We start from the raw sequence: 23,883 nt of genomic DNA on the forward strand, positions 1-23,883 counted from the left end.
AGCATTCTATAATTATGAAAAGAAGGACAATACCTGGTTGGCTAAAAATAATAAACTCAATTATGCCTATGTGAAACAACCTCAAAATAAGCCTTGGATGATTTCTCTTCAATCCAACAAAAATCAGGATATAAGTAAAAAGGTTTAGCTGAAAAAAAAGAGACTAGCATTCTCCTAGAAAATCAGGCAAAGCAGAGGCCTCCGTTCAGAGGAACCTCTCAGAAGCTTAGATCTGGAGTGAGAGCTCTGACAGAAGCATCCGATTTTCCAAGATTACCAGAATAAATGGCTCCTTAGCCTAAGTGGACATCTATGTATCCTTTACCTAGTGCCCTCTTCTCTCATTGTTTTCCTGGGAACAAGCTTGTTCAAGTCTGGTAAAACTGTTAAGAAAAACTGAAAATAGGCTCTAAACCACTGAAGAGAGTCACTCATTGCAATGATATATAGGTGGTTCTTCAAATTTTTACCACCTGCTGTTGTTATACTTTATTGTCACACATAAACCACCTTTCCTTCAGTTCAGGTTTTTATGTATCAGTTAATGAATTAATATTATGAAATATTAAATTGTGATACAACCAAGAGTTTCAGTTCAGTTGTAACAGTCATTACCTTTGTTGATGAGTTTGTTTTTATAATTATTTTAATATTCTATTATATTTTGCCCTTCTCATTAAAATAAAGAAAAACAAAGATGGAAGTGCTGATCCCAGTGATAACAAGTTTAGGTTTCATACACTTAGTGCAGTTAAGACAAAGATGAAAATCATTCAACCATATAAAAGGAACAGAAATTAGCCATAATCAGTTGCTCATTGTAAAGAAAAAGAAACCAATGAAAGAACACATATTAAGTGTTAGTACTAAATTACTGAAAATTCTGTCTGAAATTGAAGTATAATTAGGGATTTTAAAATAATTCTTAAGTCTTATATCATGTTAGTTTTACTTTCAGCCAGTCAAATATATTCGAAAACACATTAAAAGATAAACTGCCTATATTGCATTGTGCTCCAGGAGGCCACGTGGAAGTGCCACAGAAGCCAAGGTCAGGGCCATCCACAAGGACAGTAAGCCTCCCAACCTTGTATCAGCTTTCACCAAAATAGAGTTCCTTTTCTGCTTTATATTCTGGATTCTGAAAAGGATTTCTTTCAAAGAAAAAGTTCCCATGTAATAAAAGTCTGAAAATCACTGCCTTACTCGGATACAGTATTTATACAAGAATATATAGTGGTTCAGCCTATTGAAGGGACTATATATGTTAAAATACAAATATTCGTACTATTTGACTATGCAATTTTCCCTCTAGCAATGGATCTTGTACAAATAATCATTCAAGGGCACAAAGATATATGTACAGGATATTTATCGTGACATTATTCCTAATTGCAGAAGGTTGAAAACAATGTGGACGCCTGTAAATATGAAATTGGTTAGCATAATGATATTCATGTATTGGGATACTACTCAGTTAAAAGAATGAGATGAAAGATGACGACGTATATTGTTAAGTGGAAAAAGTAAGTTAAAACAGTGTACTTCCAGCCCTGGCTGGTGTGGGTTAGTGGATTGAGTGCTAGCCTGCAAACCAAAATGTTGCTAGTTCAATTCCCAGTCAGGACACATACCTGGGCTGTGGGACAGGTCCCCAGTAAGGGGTGTGCAAGACGCAACCACACATTGATGTTTCTCTCCCTCTGTTCTTCCCTTCCCCTCTCTCTAAAAATAAACAAACAGTATGATTCCATTTGTAGGTCAAGTCAATAGATAAGGAAAACATTGTCTTTGATGTATACAAATAGATAATTCTTCTTAAAATTATTACTAAAATTCATAGGCTTTATTGTTTTAGTTTATACATTGGATGGTATGATATTTTTATTTATGTAGACTTTTTTTTTTTTTAGGCATCAAAATCTAGTTAGGATTTTTTTTCTTTTTCTTTTTTTTAATATATTTTATTGATTATGCTATTACAGTTGTCCCATTTCCCTCCTTCTCTCCCCTCCACCCTGTACGCCCTCTCCCACCCACATTTCCCCCTTTAGTTCATGTCCATGTGTCATACTTATGAGTTCTTTAGTTTCTACATTTCCCGTACTATTCTTGCCCTCCCCCTATCTATTTTCAACCTACATTCTATGCTACTTATTCTCTATACCTTTTCCCCCTCTCTCCTCCTCCCACCCCCCTGCTGCTAACCCTCCATGTGCCCTCCATTTCTGTGGTTCTGTTCCTGTTCTAATTGTTTACTTAGTTTCTTTTGGTTTTGCTTTAGGTGTGGTTGTTGATATTTGTGAGTTTGCTGTCCTTTTACTATACATGTCTTTTCTTTATCTTCTTTTCTTAGATAAGTCCCTTTAGCATTTCATAAAATAAGGGCTTGGTGATGATGAACTCCTTTAACTTGACCTTATCTGAGAAGCACTTTATCTGCCCTTCCATTCTAAATGAGAGCTTTGCTGGATAGAGCAATCTGGGATGTAGGTCCTTGTCTTTCATGGCTTGGAATATTTCTTTCCAGCCCCTTCTTGCCTGTAAGGTCTCTTTGGAGAAATCAGCTGACAGTCTGATGGGAACTCCTTTGTAGGTGACTGTCCCCTTACCTCTTGCTGCTTCTAGGATTCTCTCCTTCGTTTTTACCTTGGCTAATGTAATGATGATGTGCCTTGGTGTGTTTCTTCTTGGGTCCAACTTCTTTGGGGCTCTCTGAGCTTCTTGGATTTCTTGGAAGACTGTTCCCTTTGCCAGATTGGGGAAGTTCTCCCTTATTATTTGTTCAAATACGTGCTCAATCTGTTGCTTTTCCCCTTCTGATTCTGGTACCCCTATAATTCAGATATTGGAACGTTTAAAGGTGTCTTGGATGCTCTTAATCTTTTCCTCAATTTTTTGAATTCTTATTTCATCATGCTTTCCTGCTTGGTTGATTCTATCTTCCTTCTGGTCCACTGTATTGTTTTGAGACTCATATTCCTTCCTTTCACTATTGGCTCTCCTCCACGTGTCTTCCTGCATCTGTTTTATGGTAATCTGCATTCTTTCATCTAAATTTCATCCAAAATCCACCAGTTCCGTGAGCTTTCTGATCACCAGTGTTTTGAACTGTGCATCTGATAGATTGGCTAATTCTTGGTCGCTCAAAAGGATGAGTCCTGGGGGACTGATCTGCTCTGTTGAAAACATGGTTTTTTTTTTCCCCCTGTCTCTCCTTTTTTTTTTTCTGGTCTGGTTGCTCTTGTTACAGTGGGGGGCGGAGCCTTAGGTGCTCACCGGGGCTGGGCACCCCAGTCACTAGATTGTGACGTTATATGTGGGGGCGGGGCGGGAGAAAACAATGGCGGTAGTTCCGTTCCCCTGGACTCAGACCCTTGTCTGGGTTTCTGGGCTTCGAGTTCTGCCCTGGTCCACAATCGCTACCCCTCTGGGTCTGCCAGCCACAGCTTGCGTACTCAGGGATCACCGCTGCCTTCTTGCGCCCCCGGATGGCTTTTGCGCCGATTTCACGCCAAACATTCCCCCGACCTCCGCGCGCCGCCGACCCGAGCCAGCCCCACGCCCGCCAGCTCGTCTTCTCCTACCAGTCCAGATGAACGCGTCTACTTCAACTTCTTGGCTGCCCGACTTCCATTCAGATAAATCCTCTGCCGGATCTGGGTGTTATTCTGATAGTAAATTATTGTTGTAAATTATTGGTTTTCTAATCTTGGTTGTACGAGGAGGTACAGTGCGTCCACCTATTCCTCCATCTTGCCGGAAGTCGACTATCTTTTTTTTTAAGCTGTTTTTTTATTTATTTTTTAATAGATTTTATTTATTTATTTATTTATTTTTAAAAAGGTTTTTATTTATTTATTTATTTTTTAGAGAGGGAAGGGAGGGAGGGAGGGGGAGGGGGGGGGAGAGAGAGAGAGAGAGAGAGAGAGAAACATCAATGTGCGGTTGCTGGGGGTTATGGCCTGCAACTCAGGAATGTACCCTGGCTGGGAATCGAACCTGGGACACTTTGGTTCCCAGCCCGCGCTCAATCCACTGAGCTACGCCAGCCAGGACTTATGTAGACTATCTTTATTCAACTTTGGGGTTTTTCATAATTGCCCTAAATGTCTAATTTCTTGTCTTAAAAAGTAATCAATTAACTTATTGTATGATGGGTTTTGGAAAGTAAAAAAAGTAAGGATTTTGTATAATTTTACATGTTAAGATAATCAGCAATGACTTAGACTTATGGAATTTAGTCACATGATGTAATGAAAAAGTAAGTTTGAACCCTCAAGCCCTACAAACACAATAACTTTATTACATTCAGGAGAATAATCATTTTTGCATGTCAGTGCAATAGGGATTTCCATAATTTAACCTTACAGAGGTATTCTCTCTTTGTTTTTCAGTCATTAGTTGGGTAGGCCAAAGATAAAAAGATTTGTTTATAACAAACATCACAAGGAGCTGTGAAGTCATGACAGTTAGTGTTGTATGATTGATAAGGTCTTTTTACACTTATTTTGAAGAATGAAAGACTACAAGTGGATGTCACAATGGAGAACTTCCTTTCCTCCAGTTGATCTCAGCCCCAGTACCTCCAAAAAATCCACAGAAAAGGAGGTGTTCAGCAAACTGAATACTCCTATAGACACGTGAGGCAGAAAACGTCAGGGAAAATTTTATAAATCATTTAAACCAGTAGTACCTAAGTAAGAACAGAGATATGAAAATTATAGATTTCTTAAGTCTCGTACCAAATCCTAACAATGTTTTTAAGCACTTTAAAGGCATTCCACTAGAACACATCATGGTTTTATTTCTCATCTTCTAACTGGAATGACTGCTGTCTCACACTCTATATTGATGATTCCCTGAGAGATACAATTGTGAGACCATGGAAAGAACAAGAAATGATCATCATCTAGAAAGCAACTTAAAGCATATGCAAGAGAGGTCAGAAAAATTCACAGCGTTATAGACAAAGGAACAGGCTTTACTAGGAAACATGCTAAGAAGGCACAGAGGACACAGTGGGGGCAGGGTGCTCCATTCATGTCATAAGTGAGCATCCCGGTGAAGGGACATCCTCTCCCCTTTTGCTTTCTCTTCTTCAAGACCAAAGTTTTGAACATCCTTGTTGACGGAATCCACACAGGCTACTTGGAATCAGGGTGTCTGGGTTTACATGTCAACTGTCAGGAGTTATCTGAGGGGACCAGGTGCCTGTATCTGGACGCCTTGGGTGTCCACGGGAAGCTGTAGTCCCTCCTAGAGAGAGGGAGAAAGCCACCAGTGCCATGGGAAGCCGAATTTGGAAGAAATAGGGAGGTTGTTGGCCACAGCTAGTTCATTGTTCAGACAATGAGTAACTGCTGGGGTTACCTGGAACTCATCAGTAGCATCATTCTTTATATATACATTTTTTGTATAAATTATAGGATTCTGGTTTTATTGAAATTTTAAGATGCTTGTTTCTGCCATAATAGTTTGCAATTCTTAGAACCTTTTGTAGGCTTTCCATTTTATGTCATTTAAACAAAATTTAAATATTTTAAAAGTTGGCATTTTAAGAATTTTAAACAGTGCCCTTCTGGCTTTGGCTAGAATAGTTCTCTTTGGGTTACTTATTGCCACCTGCTGGAGAAGAGAAGAAATGCAGTTGAATACTTTTCATTCAAGTTAATAAACAGGTTACCCCTTCTCAGCCATGGAAATCCTATCTCCTCAAAAAAGGTTTTCCTTATTGCCTCAGTGGAAGGCAGAGGAATATGTGTGTTGGGAACTCAGGATGCAGTGTGTTGGCTGTGGCCAACAACCTCCCTATTTCTTCCAAATTCGGCTTCCCATGACACTGGTGGCTTTCTCCCTCTCTCTAGGAGGGACTACAGCTTCCCGTGGACACCCAAGGCGTCCAGATACAGGCACCTGGTCCCCTCAGATAACTCCTGACAGTTGACATGTAAACCCAGACACCCTGATTCCAAGTAGCCTGTGTGGACTCCGTCAACAAGGATGTTCAAAACTGGCTCTCTGACGTTTCCATTCCTGAGTTGTATCCTACCACCTGAATCCACCTCTTCATCCCAGGGGATGGGAAGTGTAGGAGTGGGCAACATCAGTGGGTAACACCGTGAGCTGAGGCAACAGGTTAGTTCACCTACTGGTTCTGAGCTTGGATAACAACAGGTGAATTTATCTACTGGCTGTTAGAGCCAAGAGAGGTGTCTGTGGTGATAATATTGACTGCTTCAATATCTACCCCTCTGGGAACAGAGTAGCTTGGATATATTTCTATATTCTGTGGACGTGTTAGGTTTGCTTACTTAGGCTAATGTTATATAACCTGAGGAATAAAAATTATGGAAAGTTATTTTCAAGCCTGGTTTTGTAGAAATAACATTAGATTTATAAGAAAGATTTGAAAACCATAGACCACTAAAATATTTCATAGCCCCATGAAAGTATTTGTTTATTTTTTGTCTTAATGTTACTTGAAGAAATTATTTTTCAATCTGTCAGCTTCCTCACTGAGCTTCAGTTCAGGTACTACACTGTCCCCTGGACCTCTCTTACCCCATCCTCCTGGCAGGTCACTGCCTCCAGTCTTGCCAATGTCCAATCCATTCTCTCACGGGAGCTAGAATGACCATTATAAAATACAGATCTGAGCATGCCATTGGCTTTCTTTAAAATCTTATTAATAGTTTTTAAAGTCCAGATTCTTGGATAGGGGGACATTCAGGAGCAGGGCAGTCATCTTCTTTTAAACTTCTAAAAAATCCTCACCCAAGGGTATGTTTATTGATTTTATGGAGAGAGGAAGGAGGAGAGAAAGAGGGAGTGGGGAAGAGAGAGAGAGAGAAATATTGATCAACTGACTGACTGGAAAGAGAAACATCAATTGGTTGCCTCCCATAAGTGTCCTGACCAAGGATGGGCCCTGCAACGTAGGTATGTGCCCTGACCAGGGATCAAACCCGCAACATTTGGTGTACAAAATGATGCTCCAAACAACTTAGCCACCTGGACAGGATATGCCTTTTTTTTTTTTTTAAACCTTTCCTGTTACTCTCCATTCTTGCCATTTGAAAGCACCTCTATTTCCAAAGCACTATTCTTTCACTTTTGGGACTTCACACATACACATACACATAGCAGTCTCTGAGCAGCTGACTTTTACTGATTCTTTAGGCTTCAGCTTCCTTTCACAAGGGGTGCCTGGAGTCCTGGAGGCTGGTGAGGCTCTTCTGTACCTTCATTCCCTCTGCCAGTCCCTGCAGAGCATCATCACACTATTTGTAAGAAATCATGTCCTTATCACCATCCCCTTTATACTGCAGGCTTCCTGAGGGCAGGGACTGGGTCTTGTTTACTTTCATATCATCCGGTGCCCAGTACTATACCTGGAGTATAATAGGTGTTCAATAAATGTTGCAAGAATAAACAAATAGTGTATTTGAAACACATTTTTAATTTTCAAGAAAAAGTATGTATGCTGTCAATTTTATAGACTAAATCAGAATAAAAATTTCTTTCTTTAAAAACTAGGTTTTCTGCCCTGGCTGGCATAGTTCAGTGGATTGAGCGCAGGCTGCGAACCAGGCATTGCAGGTTCGATTTCCAGTCAGGGCACATGCCTAGGCTGCAGGCCATGACCCCTAGCAACCACACATTGATGCTTCTCTCTCTTTTTCCCTTCCCTCTCTAAAAATAAATAAATAAAAATCTTTAAAAAAACCTAGGTTTTCTGACAGCTTTCACAATTTTATTTTTTATAATAATGCAAGAAATAACATTAAAATGTTCCCCTGAATCCATTATAAGTGAAATAACATTCATAAGAGTCATTCATATTTTTCTTTTCTTAGACCTGAATTTCTCAATGGAAGAATGTATTACTTAATAGTGAGATTTTTTACAAGAGTAAACTACTATTATGAAAAATAGGTGTGATTGTACACACTGATTAGACTATATTGAAATAAATTCTAAATAAAGGATATTCTTTTGCACTAAAGATGTGAGAATACCTGATTTGCATAAAGCACAGGGTACTTTTTTCTTTTTAAGAGCAAAAAGCAGGGCAAATTTAAATTCTGGGTTTCTATACCAAATTTCAGAAAGCCTTAATAGTGTTAAAATGACCTTATTGTTAATGATGCCTATTTGTCCCTTCATTGCAGGGGTTCCTAACACACCAAAGGCTTTGGAGCTTCAGCTTTAGCTATGATGAAGCACATTACTCTGCTTGTGGCATTTGGCAAGGACCCTGAGGTCACAGCCTAGTTTTGTGATGTGCAGATAATGACTCTAAGTGATGAACGGTAGGGATTTTATATTCTGTCTGCAAATCATGATGGGATCTCTTGGTAAAAGATATAAAACAATTTGTTCTCACATATTGTTTTGCCACCTTTACTGAATATTAACTTAATTATTGTTGGAAGACAATCAAATACCTTTATGAATGCGTCACAAATGTTACTTCACTGATTTCTTTGGAAAATATAATTCTATTATATATGAAAGTAAAGTCATTGTCTTTGTTTTTCAGAAATAAACATATATTGCAAGGAGGGGAAAGGACAAAATCTGAAAGGAAAGATACCTCCTGGTAGTGCCCAAGTTGAAACTTCCCTTCAACTACAACAACATAAGTGTAGGCTGAATGATGGTCCCCAAGGATATCAGGTCTAATCCTTGGAACATGTAACTGTTTCCTTATTTGGAAAAAAGGTCTCTGCAGACGTGATTTTTTTCATATTACTTTTCAGAAAGAGATTATCCTGGATTGTCCAGAGGGCCCTAAATGCTATCACATGCATCCCTATGAGAAAGAGGCAGACAGAAATTTGACAGACATAGAAGAGAAGGTGATGTGAAGACGGAGGCAGTGACTGACGTGATGTCAGCCAACTGCAAGCAAGAAATGCTAGCAGCCACCAGAAGCTGGAAGATGCAAGGAATGGATTCTCCCCTTAATCCTCCAAGGGAGCAAGTCCTGTTCTGGCATCTTGATTTTGGCCCAGTGATACTGATTTTGTACTTCTGGCCACCAGAACTGCAAAAAAATTAAGTTTTTATTGTTTTAATCCATCCAGTTTGTGGTAATTTGTTACAGAGCCACAGGAAACTACTATAACTAGGGTTTTACTAACATCCACTATAATGAGTTTATGGGGCACAATATTTTAGTGGATTTTTATTATAATCTTGCAGATTCAGTTGATTAATATTTATTAAACACTATGTGTCACTAGAATATAAGCTCCATTAGGCAGAGATTTTGTTTCATTCACAACTATACACATAAATATTTAGCATCCAGAACAGTGCCTGGCACATAGCAGATACTCAGTAAATAGTTTTCAATCATATGTGCTAGCCATTCTTCTAGACCCCAAGATAAAGTAGTGAACAAAATGATGTCTCTGAACTTGTGCTTACATTCTAATGGAGGAGAGACAATAAATAAGCAAATAAATATATAATGCCTATTAATGATAAATCTATGATGCAGAGGTCAGAACACTGGTTATAAGGATGCTCGATGAACTTAGGGGAAGAGTAGATGAACTTAGTGAGAGTTTCAACAAAGAGACAGGAAACATAAAAATAGAGATGGAATACATTGAAAAGAACCAGTCAGAAATGAAGAATATACTAACTGAAATGCAAAATACATTACAGGGAATCAACAGTGGAGCAGATGAAGCAGAGGATAAAATCAGAAATTTGGAAGATAAGGAAGCAAAAAACACCCAATTAGATGAGTAAAAAGGAAAAAATTTTTAAAAAATGAGGATAGCTTAAAGGGCAGCTGGGGCAACTTAAAGCATACCAATATTTGCATCATTGGTGCCAGAGGAGAAGAGAGAGAGCAAGGAATTGAAAACTCATTAGAAAAAATAATGACAAAGAACTTCCTTAACCTGGTGAAGGAAATATATAAATCCAGGAAACACAGAGAGTCCCAAACAATATGAACCCAAAGAGGCCCAGGCCAAAACACATCATAATTAAAATGCCAAAAATTGGAGACAACAAGAGAATCTTTAAAGCAGCAAGAGAAAAACAGTTAAGTTACCTTCAAGGGAGCTCCCAAGTGAATGTCAGCTGATTTCTCAACAGACACTTTTGCAGGCCAGAAGGGACTAGAATAAAATATTCAAAGTGATGAAAAGCAAGAACCTACAACTGAGATTACTCTGCCTTTCAAATCTATCATTTAGAATTGAAGGACTTGAACAGACACTTCTCCAAGGAGGGCATACAGAAGATCCAAAGAAACATGAAACAATGTTCAATATCACTAACTATCAGAGAGATGCAAATTAAAACCACAATGAGATACCACTTCACACCAGTCAGAATGGCCATCATAAACAAAGCAACAACTGTTGGAGAGGTTGTGGAGAAAAGGGGACCCTAGTGCACTGTTGGTGGGACTGCAGACTGGTACAACCACTATGGAAAGCAGTATGGAACTTCCTCAGAAAACTAAAAATGGATCTGCCTTTTGACCCAGCAATTCCACTGCTGGGACTATATCCTAAGAACACTAAAACACCAATACAAAAGAACCTTTGCACCCCGATGTTCATAGCAGCACAATTTACAATAGCTAGGTGCTGGAAGTAACCTAGATGCCCATCAGTATTTGAATGGATCAAAAAACTATGGTACATTTACACAATGGAATTCTATGCAGCAGAAAGAAAGAAGGAGCTCCTACCCTTTGCAACAGCATGGATGGAGCTGGAAAGCATTATGCTAAGCAAAACAAGCCAGGCAGTGAAAGACAAATACCACATGATCTTACCTTTAACAGGAACCTAAACAACAAAACAAAGAAACAAGCAAAATATAACCAAAGTCACTGAAATAGGGGACAGACTGACAGTGACCAGAGGGGAGAGAAGAGGGAATTTCAGGGGAGAATGGGAAGGGTTTACAGGAACAAATTTAAAGGACACATGGACAAAAGCTAGGGGGAGGGTGGTAATGAGAGGGAAGTGGGGAGGGTTGGGTGGGTGGGCTGGAATGGGAGTAAAAGGGAGAAAACTGTACTTGAACAATGATTAAAATTAAAAAAAAAAAAGAATTGAAGGCCAGAAAAGAGCTTCCCAGACAAAAAATTGCTAAAGGAGTTCATCATTACCAAACCAATATTACAAGAAATGTTATATGGTCTTCTTTAAGAAGAAGGAAAAGGAGGAGGAGGAGAAAAAGAAGAAAAAGAGGAGAAAGGGGGAGGGGGCAGGGAGGAGAAGAGGAAGGAGAAAGATAAAAATATGAATAATAAAATGATAGTAAATGCATATCTATCAATAATTACTTTAAATGCAAATGAATTAAATGCTCCAATCAAAAGACATGCAGTGGCTGAATGGATAACTAAACAAGACCCTTACATACTCTGTCTATAAAAGGCTCTAAAGAACACATAGACTGACAGTATAGGAATGGAAAAAGTTATTTCATGAAAATGGAAATTTAAAAAAATCTGGGGTAACAATATTTATACCAGACAAAATAGACTTTAAAGCAAAAGCAAGACAGCACCTTGACTTTATTTTTTTTAAGATTTTATTTATTTTTAGAGAGGGAAGGGAGGGAGAAAGAGAGAGAGAAACATCAATGTGCGGTTGCTGGGGGTCATGCCCTGCAACCCACGCATGTACCCTGACTGGGAATTGAATCTGCGACACTTTGGTTTGCAGCCCGTGCTCAATCCACTGAGCTGTGCCAGCCAGGACTTGCACCTTGACTTTAAAACAAAAGTCAAGGTAGAGGCATAGGTAGCCACACTTCACCACCTCGCACAACCACAAAAAGAATTACAACTAAGTCTCAAAACAAAAAACACCTGGAACTTTCAGAAAATTGAACGGTATGGAAGTCTGACAGCCAAGGATTTATAGAAGCCAAAATCATCCAGACAGGTAGGAGGAGTGGAGATGCTGTGTGGCATGGAGAGGTGGTATTGGCAGTGGAATGGGCACAGGCAGTCCCACATTCACATGTGGTAGATAAATTCAGGAAGGATACCTTGGGAGTGAGCAAATCCCAGTCCCAAGCCAGACCACACAGCCCTGGGTTCCAGTGCTGGGAAGATAAATTCTTATTACTTCTGGCTATAAAAGACAGTGGAGGTTGGGGCAGCAGAACAAACAGCCAGATTTTCAGGAAACTTCACTTAAAGGGCCTGCATGGTTTTAAAATGTACACAAACCCACCTACTCTGGGTTCAACACCAGGGCAACAGATGGAAGGGCACCAATTGCATACAGGGAGTAGGTGAAATAACTGGAAACAGCGAGTGTGGGGCAAACCCCCACAAGCATAGCAGTGGCACAATCCCCTCTCCAATTCCTTCCCCACACAGAGAGACACAAAGCAGCGAAGTGGGCTGCCCCACACTGGTGATTACCTAAGACTCTGCCTCACACAATTTACAGGTGCCTTTTACAGGGAGTCAAAGCAGCTCTACCTAATACACAGAAACAAATACAGGGAGGCTGCCAAATTGAGAAGACAAAGAAATATGGCCCAAATGAAAGAACAGTAAAAAAAGAGAATTACATGAAATGGAGATAGCCAACCTATTAGATGCAGAATTCAAAACAATGGTGATCAGGACGCTCAAAGAACTCTACAGGGAACCAGTAGTTAAGGGAAAAAAGCCAGGGTTCAGATCAATGATTTGGAACATAAGGAGGAAATAAACATTTAACCAGAACAGAAAGAAGAAACAGAATTCAAAAAAATGATAGTAGTATAAGAAGACTCAGAGACATCTCCAAATGTGCCAACATCTGAATCACAGGGATGCCAGGAGAAGAGGAAGAGCAAGAAACCAAAAACTTATTTGAAAAAATAATGAGGAACTTTCCCACTCTGGCAAAAGAAACAGACATACAAGTCCAGGAAGCACAGAGAGTCCCAAACAAGTTGGACCCAAAGAGGACCACACCAAGACACACATTTGGCACATCATTAAAGTGCCAAATCTTAAAGAGAGAATCTTAAAAGCGGCAAGAGAAAATCAGAGTTGCCTACAAAGGAGTGCCCATAAGACTATCAGCTAATTTCTCAAAAGAAACTTTGCAGGCTTAAAGGGACTAGCAAGAAGTATTCAAAGTGATGAAAAGTAAGGACCCTACAACCTAGATTACTCTATCCAGCAAAGCTATCATTTAGAATGGAAGGGCAGATAAAGTGCTTCCCAGATAAGGTAAAGCTAAAGGAGTTCATTATCACTAAGCCATTATTACATGAAATGTTAAAGGACTTATTTAATAAAAAGAAGATCAAAACTATGAACATTAAAATTCACAACTATCAACAACTGGATCTATAAAAAAAAGAAAGAAAAAAGCAAACTAAGCAAGCAACCAGAACAGGAAGAGAATCATAGATATGGAGATCATTGGGAGGGTTATCAGCTGGGAGGTGGAAGGGGGAGTATGGAGGAAAAAGTACAGGAATTAAAAAGCTTAATTGGTACGTACAAAATAGAGAGGGGTATGTTAAGAGTAGTTTAGGAAATGGAGAAGCCAAAGAACATATGCACAACCCATGGACATGAACTAAGGGGGATGTTGCCAGACGGAATGGGGGTACCAGGCAAAAGGGAAAAATTGGGACAACTGTAGTAACATAATAAAATATACTTTAAAATAAAATTAAAATAAAAAAAATAAATACAAAGCCTGTAACAACAGAAAGGAACACCCAGTAATTCTACTTCTGGGTGTTTATTTGAAGAAACCCAAAACCCTAAATTGAAAAGACATATGTACCCATACGTTCATCACAGCATTATTTATGGTATCCAAGAAATGGAAGCAATCTAAGTGTCCATTAACAGATGAATGGTTAAAGAAGGGGTGCATATATACAAGGGAATATAACTCAGCCATTAGAAAAAAGAAATCTTGCCGTCCACAATATTGATGGACTTAGAGAATATCATGCTGAGTGAAGTAAGTCAGAGAAAATGCCATATGATTTCATTTATATGTGGAGTATAAAAGACAAAATAAATGAATAAGCAAACCAGAAAGAGACTCATAGATACAGAGAACATTTTGATAGCTGCCAGATGGGAAAGGGGTTGGGAGAATGGGTGAAAAAGGGGAAGGGATTGATAAGTACAAACTGATAGTTACAGAATAGTCATGGGGTTGTCAGATACAATAATACTGTAATAACTATGTACGGCATCAGATGGGTGCAAGATTTATTGGGGTGATCACTTCATAAGTTCTATAAATGACTAATCACTGGGTTGTACACCTGGAACTAATACAATATTGTACATCAACTATACTTCAAAGCTAAAAAAAACATTGAAAAAAAAGAAAAAGGGAGGTTTCACATATCCTTTTCCTTCCTCAAGGATCTAATTTTTTTAGCGAGTTACTTAGTTTTATGGATGGATGGATGGTGAGTTTAGGTTGTCTGTGCCAGTGAGAGTGGAGCTTAGACTTAGGCTATTAGTGGTATTGTCTTTAAATGAACAGTGTTGTTCATCATGACAGATAACAGGTGAATGAAAGATTCTGTTCAGCCCACGCTTGGTTGCTTTGTTTAGAGACTAGGGAGATAGGAACTAGAAAAGGTTTGCTCTATGGGGTAATTTGTTTCCAAAAGTCATTGTAAATAGGACATTTGGTTATTTGCAAAGGTGTAAAACTCACTTTCTTTATATAGGAAACACTACTATATAGACTTTTTTCTGTGGGTAGACTATTGACATCATCATATTATTTCCATTATGCAGTTCATTTATTAAAAGTTCTAATGAGATGGTTTTGTGATCTACCCGGACTATTAATGGCAGTCCTGATGACAGCTAATATCTGTTTCTAAGAATCTGACATTTCTGCTTCAGTGGATATATGCATTCCTTTTTCAAAAATTAAATTTTATAAAATTGTGCTCTAAAGTCAACTGGACTTAGGAGAAAAATGGACCTGGTGTAGACTGCTAAAATTTGATGCAATGTTGCAATCACAACACTAACAAAAACAATAATAACGCTTATAAAAATATTAGCACATTTGATCAACACCTGTCAGTTTTTGCAGTACCAATCTCTAAAGCTCACACTGCCTCCTTTGAGATGCAGATATAAAAGGAATTAGAAAGAACCTTCACTAGAGGAAAAAAGTTTCCTGGAATTAAATGAATCACGTATATGTCCAGCTTCTTCAGCTGCCTTTCAATCACTTTTTGCCAGATAGTTTAACATTGGGGAGAGACTGGTGGTTCTTGAAGCCACTAAATCACTACTACTTGCACTAAAGGAAGGCATTTCTAAGGGATTTTCAGTTTTTTCCCTTAAGATGTTCATATGTTGCTTCAAAACATTAACATGCTATGAAAAGTAGCATACAATCCAATGGAGCTTCCATGTTATACTGTCCTCATTCCCCTATATGTTAGTTGCATATCAGCTATTTTCACAGAAACATATGTCATAGTAGAATGAATGTACTCAGTAGGTTAGGCAGGGGAGGATTTTGTATAGTAAAGGTCCTATATTTGGGCTCCTTTTCAGTGTTAAAGAATGAAAAAAATGGAAATGCTAAATGTGTCAGTCAGACCCTGCATCTGAATACATGTAAAACAGAAACCCAACTACAAGAGCTTTATCAAATAGGTATTTGCTTTTCACAAGAGTTGAAAGGTGGGCAGCCCAGTCCACCAAGCTGACTTTTGAGCTGCAGCTGCTCAAAAGTCATCAAGGGTCCAGGTTCCTCCTAGCTCCCTGGTTCTCTACCCTTAGGATGCTTCTTTGGTTGTTATGCTGGCAAGATGGCTTCTCCACTGTCAAGCATTATGTGCATGAGTTAGGCAGGAAGAGGAGAAGGGCAATGGGCATGTTCCCAGAATCCCCACCAAGCCACTGTTTATAAAATTGAGAATTGGCCAGAACTATATTATGTAGAGCTTATAACCAAAAGAGAGGCTGTGCGGTCAATATTTTAACTGGGTGCTCTGTACCCAGAATAGAATTAGATTTTGTAAGTAAAAGTAATTTGGCAAACCACTTGCAGTGTCTGCCACACTGGCATAATATATCCCTTAAGGATGCTAATTATAAATCTAATATTTATGGAACTCCAGAATTTCTTAGGACTTAGTATAGAAGCTCAAAGGAAACATTAATTCTTCTCTGTGGGGAAGAATTAAGATTGAATAAGAAATATTGAAGAACTATTAAAGAACATGACTTCAAAAATTACTGGAATTCACACTGGCTGGAGTGGCCCAGTGGATTGAGTGCTGGCCTGTGAATGGAAAGGTCTCTGGTTCAATTCCCAGTCAGGGCACACGCAGGCCAGGGTTGCAGGCCAGGTCCCCAGTTGGGGGTGTGCAAGAGGCAACCTATTCATGTATCTATCGCACATCAATGTTTCTCTCCCTTCTCTAAAAACAAACAAACAAATAAATAAAATCTTTAAAAAATTACTGGAATACATTCTGCAGACTCTCTCAAAAATGTTAATAAGAGACTTAGACTAATGCAGTAGTACTAGGAATGTAATACACTTTAAATTAAGAAACAAAACAACAGGCTTAGCCATGTGGTTTGGGAGCAGACAGGGGGCTCTCTTGACCATGAAGCTTAGAAAGAAGCAGAAAAGCAAGATGTAGCAGCCCTGCAGGGTTCTTGACAGTGAGGCTGAGCAAGGAAAGTCTCTTAACCATGTAGCAGTAGTGCAGGGTCTTGGCCACATGGTTTCAAAGAATGCAGGATTCCCACTGGCCCACCACAAGAAGTGTCACATGGTTTTGGATTAAGAACAGGAGCCTAGCCAAGCTATAGACTTCTGTTTTCTTTTCCTGAGATATGGTACCCCTGACTGGCTTGGTTTGGCAAGGGGAGGCATTTATGGGTGTTTTCTAGAGACTGTGGGATTTAACAGCAACATTCTGCCATTATCTGGACCTGTGTAACTTTTGAATAAATAGTTCCTGTCCTTTTCCCAAGAAAAGCTTGGGGGTAGGCCCAAAGAAATAATTTAACTCAGCTCACCTGTCAAGAATGAACAGTAGTAGCTTAACTCCTGTTCTGCCATTTGTTGTACTTCCTTTCACCCTTCTAATAACCTCCTTTTATCATACTATTAACAATTGCCTCCTAGGAACTTTTTATAATCCCAGTTCATCCAGGAAGAATTAGTAATGCTTGAACTTTGCACAGAGCTCTGAGTTCTAGTGAGTAATGCCACTCAGTATGTTGCAGGCCAGAATCTTAAAAAAAACAAAACAACAAAAAAACTCTGATGAGAAGGAGATCTGAATACAGGAATTTGGGGGGATGTGCTCTCAGGAACACTATCTACTCAGACTCACTCCCTCTGAGTTCTGGTGCTGGGGAGGCAGCTTGAAAACCATCAGTAACATACTGGGAGAGATTGAAGCATCTGGCATAGGGGTGAGCAGAGGCCATTGTCCCTTTTCTGAGTCCTCCCCCTGCAGAGCCATGGAGTTGACAGGCTGGTGCCATATCTCTTAAGGTTTTTGTTTTATTTTCTTTTAAGATTTTATTTATTTATTTTAGAGAAAAGGGAAGAGAGATGTGAGAAAGAAACATCAAACGTTGATCAGTTGCCTCTTGTACACACCCTGATTGGGGATGGAACATGCAACCAAGGCATGTACCTTGACTGGGAATTGAACTGGTGACCTTTCACTTTGTGGGAGGATACCCAACCAATGGAGCCACACAGTCAGGACTAAATTTTTGTTTTAAATCTTCACTTCAGGATATGTTCACTTATTTTAGACAGAGAGGAAAGGAGGGAGGGAGAGAAAAACATCAATGTGAGAGAAACATTGATCAGCTGCTTCCCAATCACTTGCCTCCTGTATGCACCCAACCAGGGATTGAACCTGAACTTAGGTAAGTGCCCTGGCTGGGAATCAAACCCACAACATTTTGGTGCACAGGACAATACTCCAACCAACTGAGCCACCCGGCCAGGGCTGTTCATTTTAAATATCTGGGGAATGAGAAAATTAACCGTGCCTTAAAATCAAATAAAAGACTAATGGTCTTGAAATTTTAATACTAATTCTCAGATTTTATTTAAAGTAAATCTAGGGAAAGAAGATTTTATGAGTAATTCATATTGAAAATTTTAAATCATGTATATATATTTTTCACTTAAAAGCTTTATAGGATTTTTAAATTTTTTATTTCTTGATTTTGAGAGTGGTGGGGGGAGAGAGAGAAAGATTGATTTGTTGTTCCACTTAGTTATGCATTTGTTGGTTGATTACTGTATGTGCCCTGACAAGATATCAAAACTACAACCTTGGCATATTGGGACAACGCTCTAACAAACTGAGCTACCTGGCCTCATTTGAAAGCAATTTGCCTTCCAAATCTTTGAAAGAATCAAATTTCAACTACAAATAACCCCAGCAATCTTGAGAAAAAAGAACAAAGTTGGAGGAATCATGCTACCTGATACCAAACTATACTACAAGGCCATAGTAATCAAAATAGCATGGTACTGGTATAAAAACAGACATATAAATCAATGAAACATAATAGAGAGCTCAGAAGTAAACCCACGCCTTTATGGTTAATTAATATTTGACAAAGGAGGCAAGAACATGAAATGGGGTAAAGACAGTCTATTCAATAAATGGTGCTGGGAAAATTGAACAGATATGTGCAAAAAAAAATGAAACTAGACCATCTTCTTATACCATACACATGAATAAACTCAAAATATTTTAAAGACTTAAATTTTTTACTTGAAACAATATAAAATACAGAAGGCATAGGCAGTAAAATCTTGGACATTTTTCATAGACTATTCTTTTCTGATATGTCTCCCTCAGCAAGGAAAGAATATCTTCACCAGTGATACATCTGAAAAGGGATTAATTTATAGAGTACTTATACAACTCAACACCAAAAAACAATTTAAAAATGGGCAAAGGGCCCTGGTTGGTGTAGCTCAGTGGACTGTGCACTGGTCTGCAAACCAAAGGGTTGTAGGTTCCATTCCCAGTCACCGCCTGGGTTTAGGGCCAGGTCCCCAGCTGTGGGCACATGAGAGGCAACCACACACTGATGTTTTTCTCCCTCTCTCTCACCCTTTCTTTAAAAATAAATATTTTTTCTTTTTTAAAGAAAGTCATTTTTTTTAAAAATGAGCAACGGACCTGAATAGACACTGCTCTAAAGAGGACATATAGATGGCCAATAGACATGTAAAAAGATGCTCAAAGTCACTAATCATCAGAGAAAAGCACATTAAAACTATGAGATATCACTTCACACCTATCAGAATGGTTGTCATCAGTAAATCAACAAGTGCTGGTGAGGATGTGGAGAAAAAGGAACCCTAGTGCACTGCTGGTGGGAACGCAGATTGGTGCAGCTGCTGTGGAAGGCAGTATGGAGTTACCTCAAAAAATTAAAAATGGAACTGCCTTATGACCCAGCAATTCCGCTTCTGAGAATATACCCAAAGAAACCCAAAACACTAATTTGAAAGAATATATGCACCCCTATGTTCATTTCAGCATTACAACAGCCAAGGTGAGAAAGCAGCCCAAGTGTTCCATCAATAAATGAATGGATAAAAAAAAAAACTGTGGTACAGATATACTTGAGAGTTCTGGCCAAGAAAGAGGTATAGGTAGAAACCCTCCACTTCCTTGCACAACCAAAAGGAGGATAACAACCAATCTAAAATTAATAAACAACCAAAACTGCCAGCAAATCAAACTGCATGGAACTCTGACAACCAAGGAATTAAAGAAAAAATCAACCATAACCACCAGACCAGTAAGGCTGACCATTTGGGCCAACTCAGAAAAACTGGCTGAGGGGTGGGGCTGCATGGGAGGGACTGATTTAAGGGGAAAACTGAGACTCAGAGCTGATTGTGGGCTTCAGCTGGGGTTGTCGCAGTGGGAGATACTTCCAGTCTGACACGAGAGTCTGTTGGAAAGTGCACTAGAAATGAGCAGGTGAGCTGCACTGTTCCTTCTCTGGCCCCTCCCAGACAGGCAGCGCAGCAAAGAGGGATGCTCTGCCTGGGTGAATATCTAAGGCCCTGCCCCTTACAACTTACCAGGTGCACCAAGCCCTGGTAATCAAAATGCTCACAGAACTGATTGAACTTGGTTGAAAAATGAAAGATACCCAAAATGAAATGAAGCAAAATATTCAGGGAGCCAACAATGACAAGAAGGAAACCAGGATTCAAAGCAATGATTTGGAAAAAAAGGAAAAAATAAACATCCATCCAGAACAAAATGAAGAAACAAGAATTCAAAAAAGTGAAAAGAGTCTTACAAACCTCTGGGACAACCTGAAACGTTCCAATATCCGAATTATAGGGATGCCAGGAGAACAACAACAGCAAGACACTAAAAACTTACTTGAACAAATAATGAAGGAATAATTTCCTTTCCCAATCTGGCAAAGGAAATAGACTTCCAAGAAGTCCAGGAAGCCCAGAGAGTCCCAAAGAAGTTGGACCCAAAGAGGAACACACCAAGGCAAATCATCATTAAGTTACCCAAGATTAAATATAAAGAGAGAATCCTAAAAGAAGCTAGAGGAAAGGAGTTACCTACAAAGGAGTGCCTGTAAGGCTATCAGCTGATTTATCAAAAGAAACCTTGCAGGCAAGAAGGGGCTGGAAAATAGTATTCAAAGTCATGAAAGGCAAGGACCTACACCCAAGATTACTCTGTCCAGCAATTCATTTAGAATGGAAGGGCAGATAAAGTGCTTCCCAGATAAGGTCAAGTTAAAAGAGTTCATCATACCAAGCCCTTATTGTATGAAACATTAAAGGGACTTATCTAAGAAAAAGAAGATAAAAAATATGAACAGTAAAATGACAACAAACTCACAACTATTAACAAATGAACCTAAAAGAAAAGAAAACAATGAAAACAAAAACTAAGCAAACCACCAGAACAGGAACAGAATCAGAGAAATGGACATCACACAGAGGGAGTTCAGTGGAGAGGGGGAAGGAAGGAATAGGGGAGAAAAGGTACAGGGAAAAAGAAGCATAATTAGTAGGTATAAAATAGATGGGGAAAGATAAACAATGGTATGGGAAACAGAGGACTCAAAGAACTTACATGTACAACCCATGGACATGAACTAAGGGGGAGAGGAATGCTGGAGAGTTGCGGGGACAGGTTGGAGGGGGAATAGAGGGGGAAAAATTGGGAGAACTATAATAGCATAATCAATAAAAATACTTTAAAAAGCTGTGGTACATTTACATGATGGAATACTACTTGGTCATAAAAAAGAAAATCATACCTTTTGTGACAGCATGTTTGGACCTGGAGAATATTATGCAAGTGAGATAAGCCAGTCAGAGAAAGACAACTATTATATGATTTCACTCATATGTGGAATCTAATGAACAAAATAAGCTAACAAACAAAATAGAAACTAATTCAATGATTAAAATAAAATAAAATTTTTAAAAAACTAAAAAAAATAGAAACAGACTCAAAGCTACAGAGAACAGACTGACAGTTGTTAGAGGGGAGAGGGGTTTGGGGGCTGGGTAAAAATGGTGCAGGGATTAAGCAAAAAAAAAAAAAAGCAAAAGAAAACCACCTTGTAGACACAAACAGCAGTACATTGACTACCAGAGGGAAATGGGGTTAGGAGAAGGGAGAAGAGGATTAAGGGGGAAAAATGGTGACAGAGGAGACTTAACTTTGGGTGGTGAATACAAAGTACAATATACAGATGATATTTTATAGAATTGTACACCTGAAACCTATATAATTTTATTAACCAATATCACCCCAATAAATTCAGTAAAATTTTTTCTTAAAAAAATTAATCTCACCCTGGCTGGTGTGGCTCAGTGGATTGAGTGCCAGCCTGTGAACCAAAGGGTTTCCGGTTCGATTCCCAGTCTACGGCACATGCCTGGGTTGTGAGCCAGGTCCCCCGTACAGGGCATGCAAGAGGCAACCACACAATGATGTTTCTCGCCATCTCTTTCTCCCACCCTTCCCCTCTCTCTAAAAATAAATAAATCTTTTTAAAAAATCTCTAAGATGATTTTCACATTCTTTTGTAAGTTGTACAAAATGACAGTGGTGTGTTCTTTCTCCCCAGAGAGCATTATTAAACCACCCTCCCAAAAGCACTCAAGCTAATGAGGTAACAAAAGCCCAGAGGACTAAAATTAAGCAAAGCAAGTTAGTACTTGAAATTTAACTCTTAGAGCCCCAACTTGAGGAAAATAAAGAATAAGGAAAGAAATTAGAATGAGAAAAAAAAAGATAGCATATGAAGTATTAAGTATTTTTTGTTACATATTTAGCTTTTTAAAAATCCTTACCCAAGGACATGTTTTTAGTGAGGTTTTTTGTTTGTTTGTTTTTTGCAGAGAAGAGAGCAAGCAATTGAGCAAAACATTGATGTGAGATAGAAACATCAGTTGGCTGCCTCCTCTGTGTACCCCAACTGGAGACAGAATCTGCAGTGGAGGTATATGCCCTGACCAGGAATCGAACATGCAACCTTTTGGTGCATAGGGCAATGCTCCAACCAACTGAACTATCTGGCCAGGGCTGGAAGTTGTACCTTTTCACCACTTCTATTTAATTCCCCTACTCCCCATTTTTTCCTTTTTGTAATATCTAAGGCTTTGGGGTCTTTGGCAAGTTCTAAAATGAGTGGATAGATATTGGCATAAGGAATTGTAGCAATGATCATCAATGGTAGATAACCGCACAAAAGATCATTAAACATCATATACTTCCTAATGGAAATGCACACCATGATCTATGAAGTATTCTTGCTACAAACATCATATTTCAATCTGATCAGGCCTAGATCTAACTGCTAATCTACAGGAAACAGAGAGAACAGGGGGACACACATTAAATGACAAAATTCAGAGTGGGATACACAGGACAATAGATCAGTCTCTTGAATAACAATATTGCAGGGAACAAAAAGACGTATTAAAAAGAAACTTAAGAGATTTATTAACCAAATGCAATGTTTGGATCCTGATTCAAATAAAATATATAAAATGGGTATTTTTTTTTTTAGTATCAAGAAAAGATATAACTGTTTTTCCCTTTTCTTGCTATCATGATACTATAAATCCATGAGTAGAAAGTAGCTTCCAAACAAGGCTAAAACCTCATTTGTATTTTACTTCAATATACACGTTGAAAGAGAAAAAAACAAAACAAAAGGCTAAGTCTTCCACTGCCTACTCCCAGAGGCAAATTCTATTACCATTTTTTTGCATTACCACATTTTCAGAGTTAGAGATATGCATGCATATTATTCTTTGCTTTTGGCAGTTATATACCACATTTTGTTATTCTTTTCAATTTTTATCTCCCCTTACTGTATAATGTCATATACACTAAAGAAATCTTTCAGTTGTCAACTTGATGGCTTTCTAAAAAAAAAAGTGATTTTGCATTGATTATTTGAAACTGCCAGTGTCTTCCAAGTTTCGCTCTGTGTTTATCAATTGCTGTCTTCAAAAAGTGGTTCACACATTATTTCTAACAAAATAATATTCAAATCACTTTGTATCTCATTTTAATAAACGTGTTTAAAGTTAAAAGTTCTGCAGGAATATTCTGTCCTCTGACACTGTCAGAAAAACTTAGTTTGCAAAGGGGTTTTCTAGACACCTAATCCTTCCTACAGCTATCCTAGATAGATACTATTCCTATTTTTAAAGAAAAGAAAACTGAAGATTGCTCCTAAAAGCAAGTCCTACAACTACCCCCAAAACACTGAGAAGGGGAAGAATAAGGAGCAAATCCTTCAAAGCAGGTCTTGCTTTGAAGTTAAAATTACAATCTGTGGATTGTGTTTCACAAGTTCTC

General features: G+C 38.7%; 1 protein-coding gene across 1 annotated transcript in view; it reads right to left on the minus strand.

Annotated features, from left to right (window-relative positions):
- Positions 1 to 4,011: 4,011 nt before the first annotated feature.
- Positions 4,012 to 23,883, minus strand: part of FAM161A (FAM161 centrosomal protein A) — a 45,207-nt gene continuing 25,335 nt past the window's right edge. The window contains exon 8 of the transcript XR_004903680.1: positions 4,012 to 4,058. The gene's annotated coding sequence lies outside the window, so the exon portion shown is untranslated. The remainder of the gene's footprint in view (positions 4,059 to 23,883) is intronic.

The sequence above is a fragment of the Phyllostomus discolor genome, chromosome 6, assembly GCF_004126475.2.
Source record: "Phyllostomus discolor isolate MPI-MPIP mPhyDis1 chromosome 6, mPhyDis1.pri.v3, whole genome shotgun sequence".
NCBI classification, from domain to species: Eukaryota; Metazoa; Chordata; class Mammalia; order Chiroptera; family Phyllostomidae; genus Phyllostomus; species Phyllostomus discolor.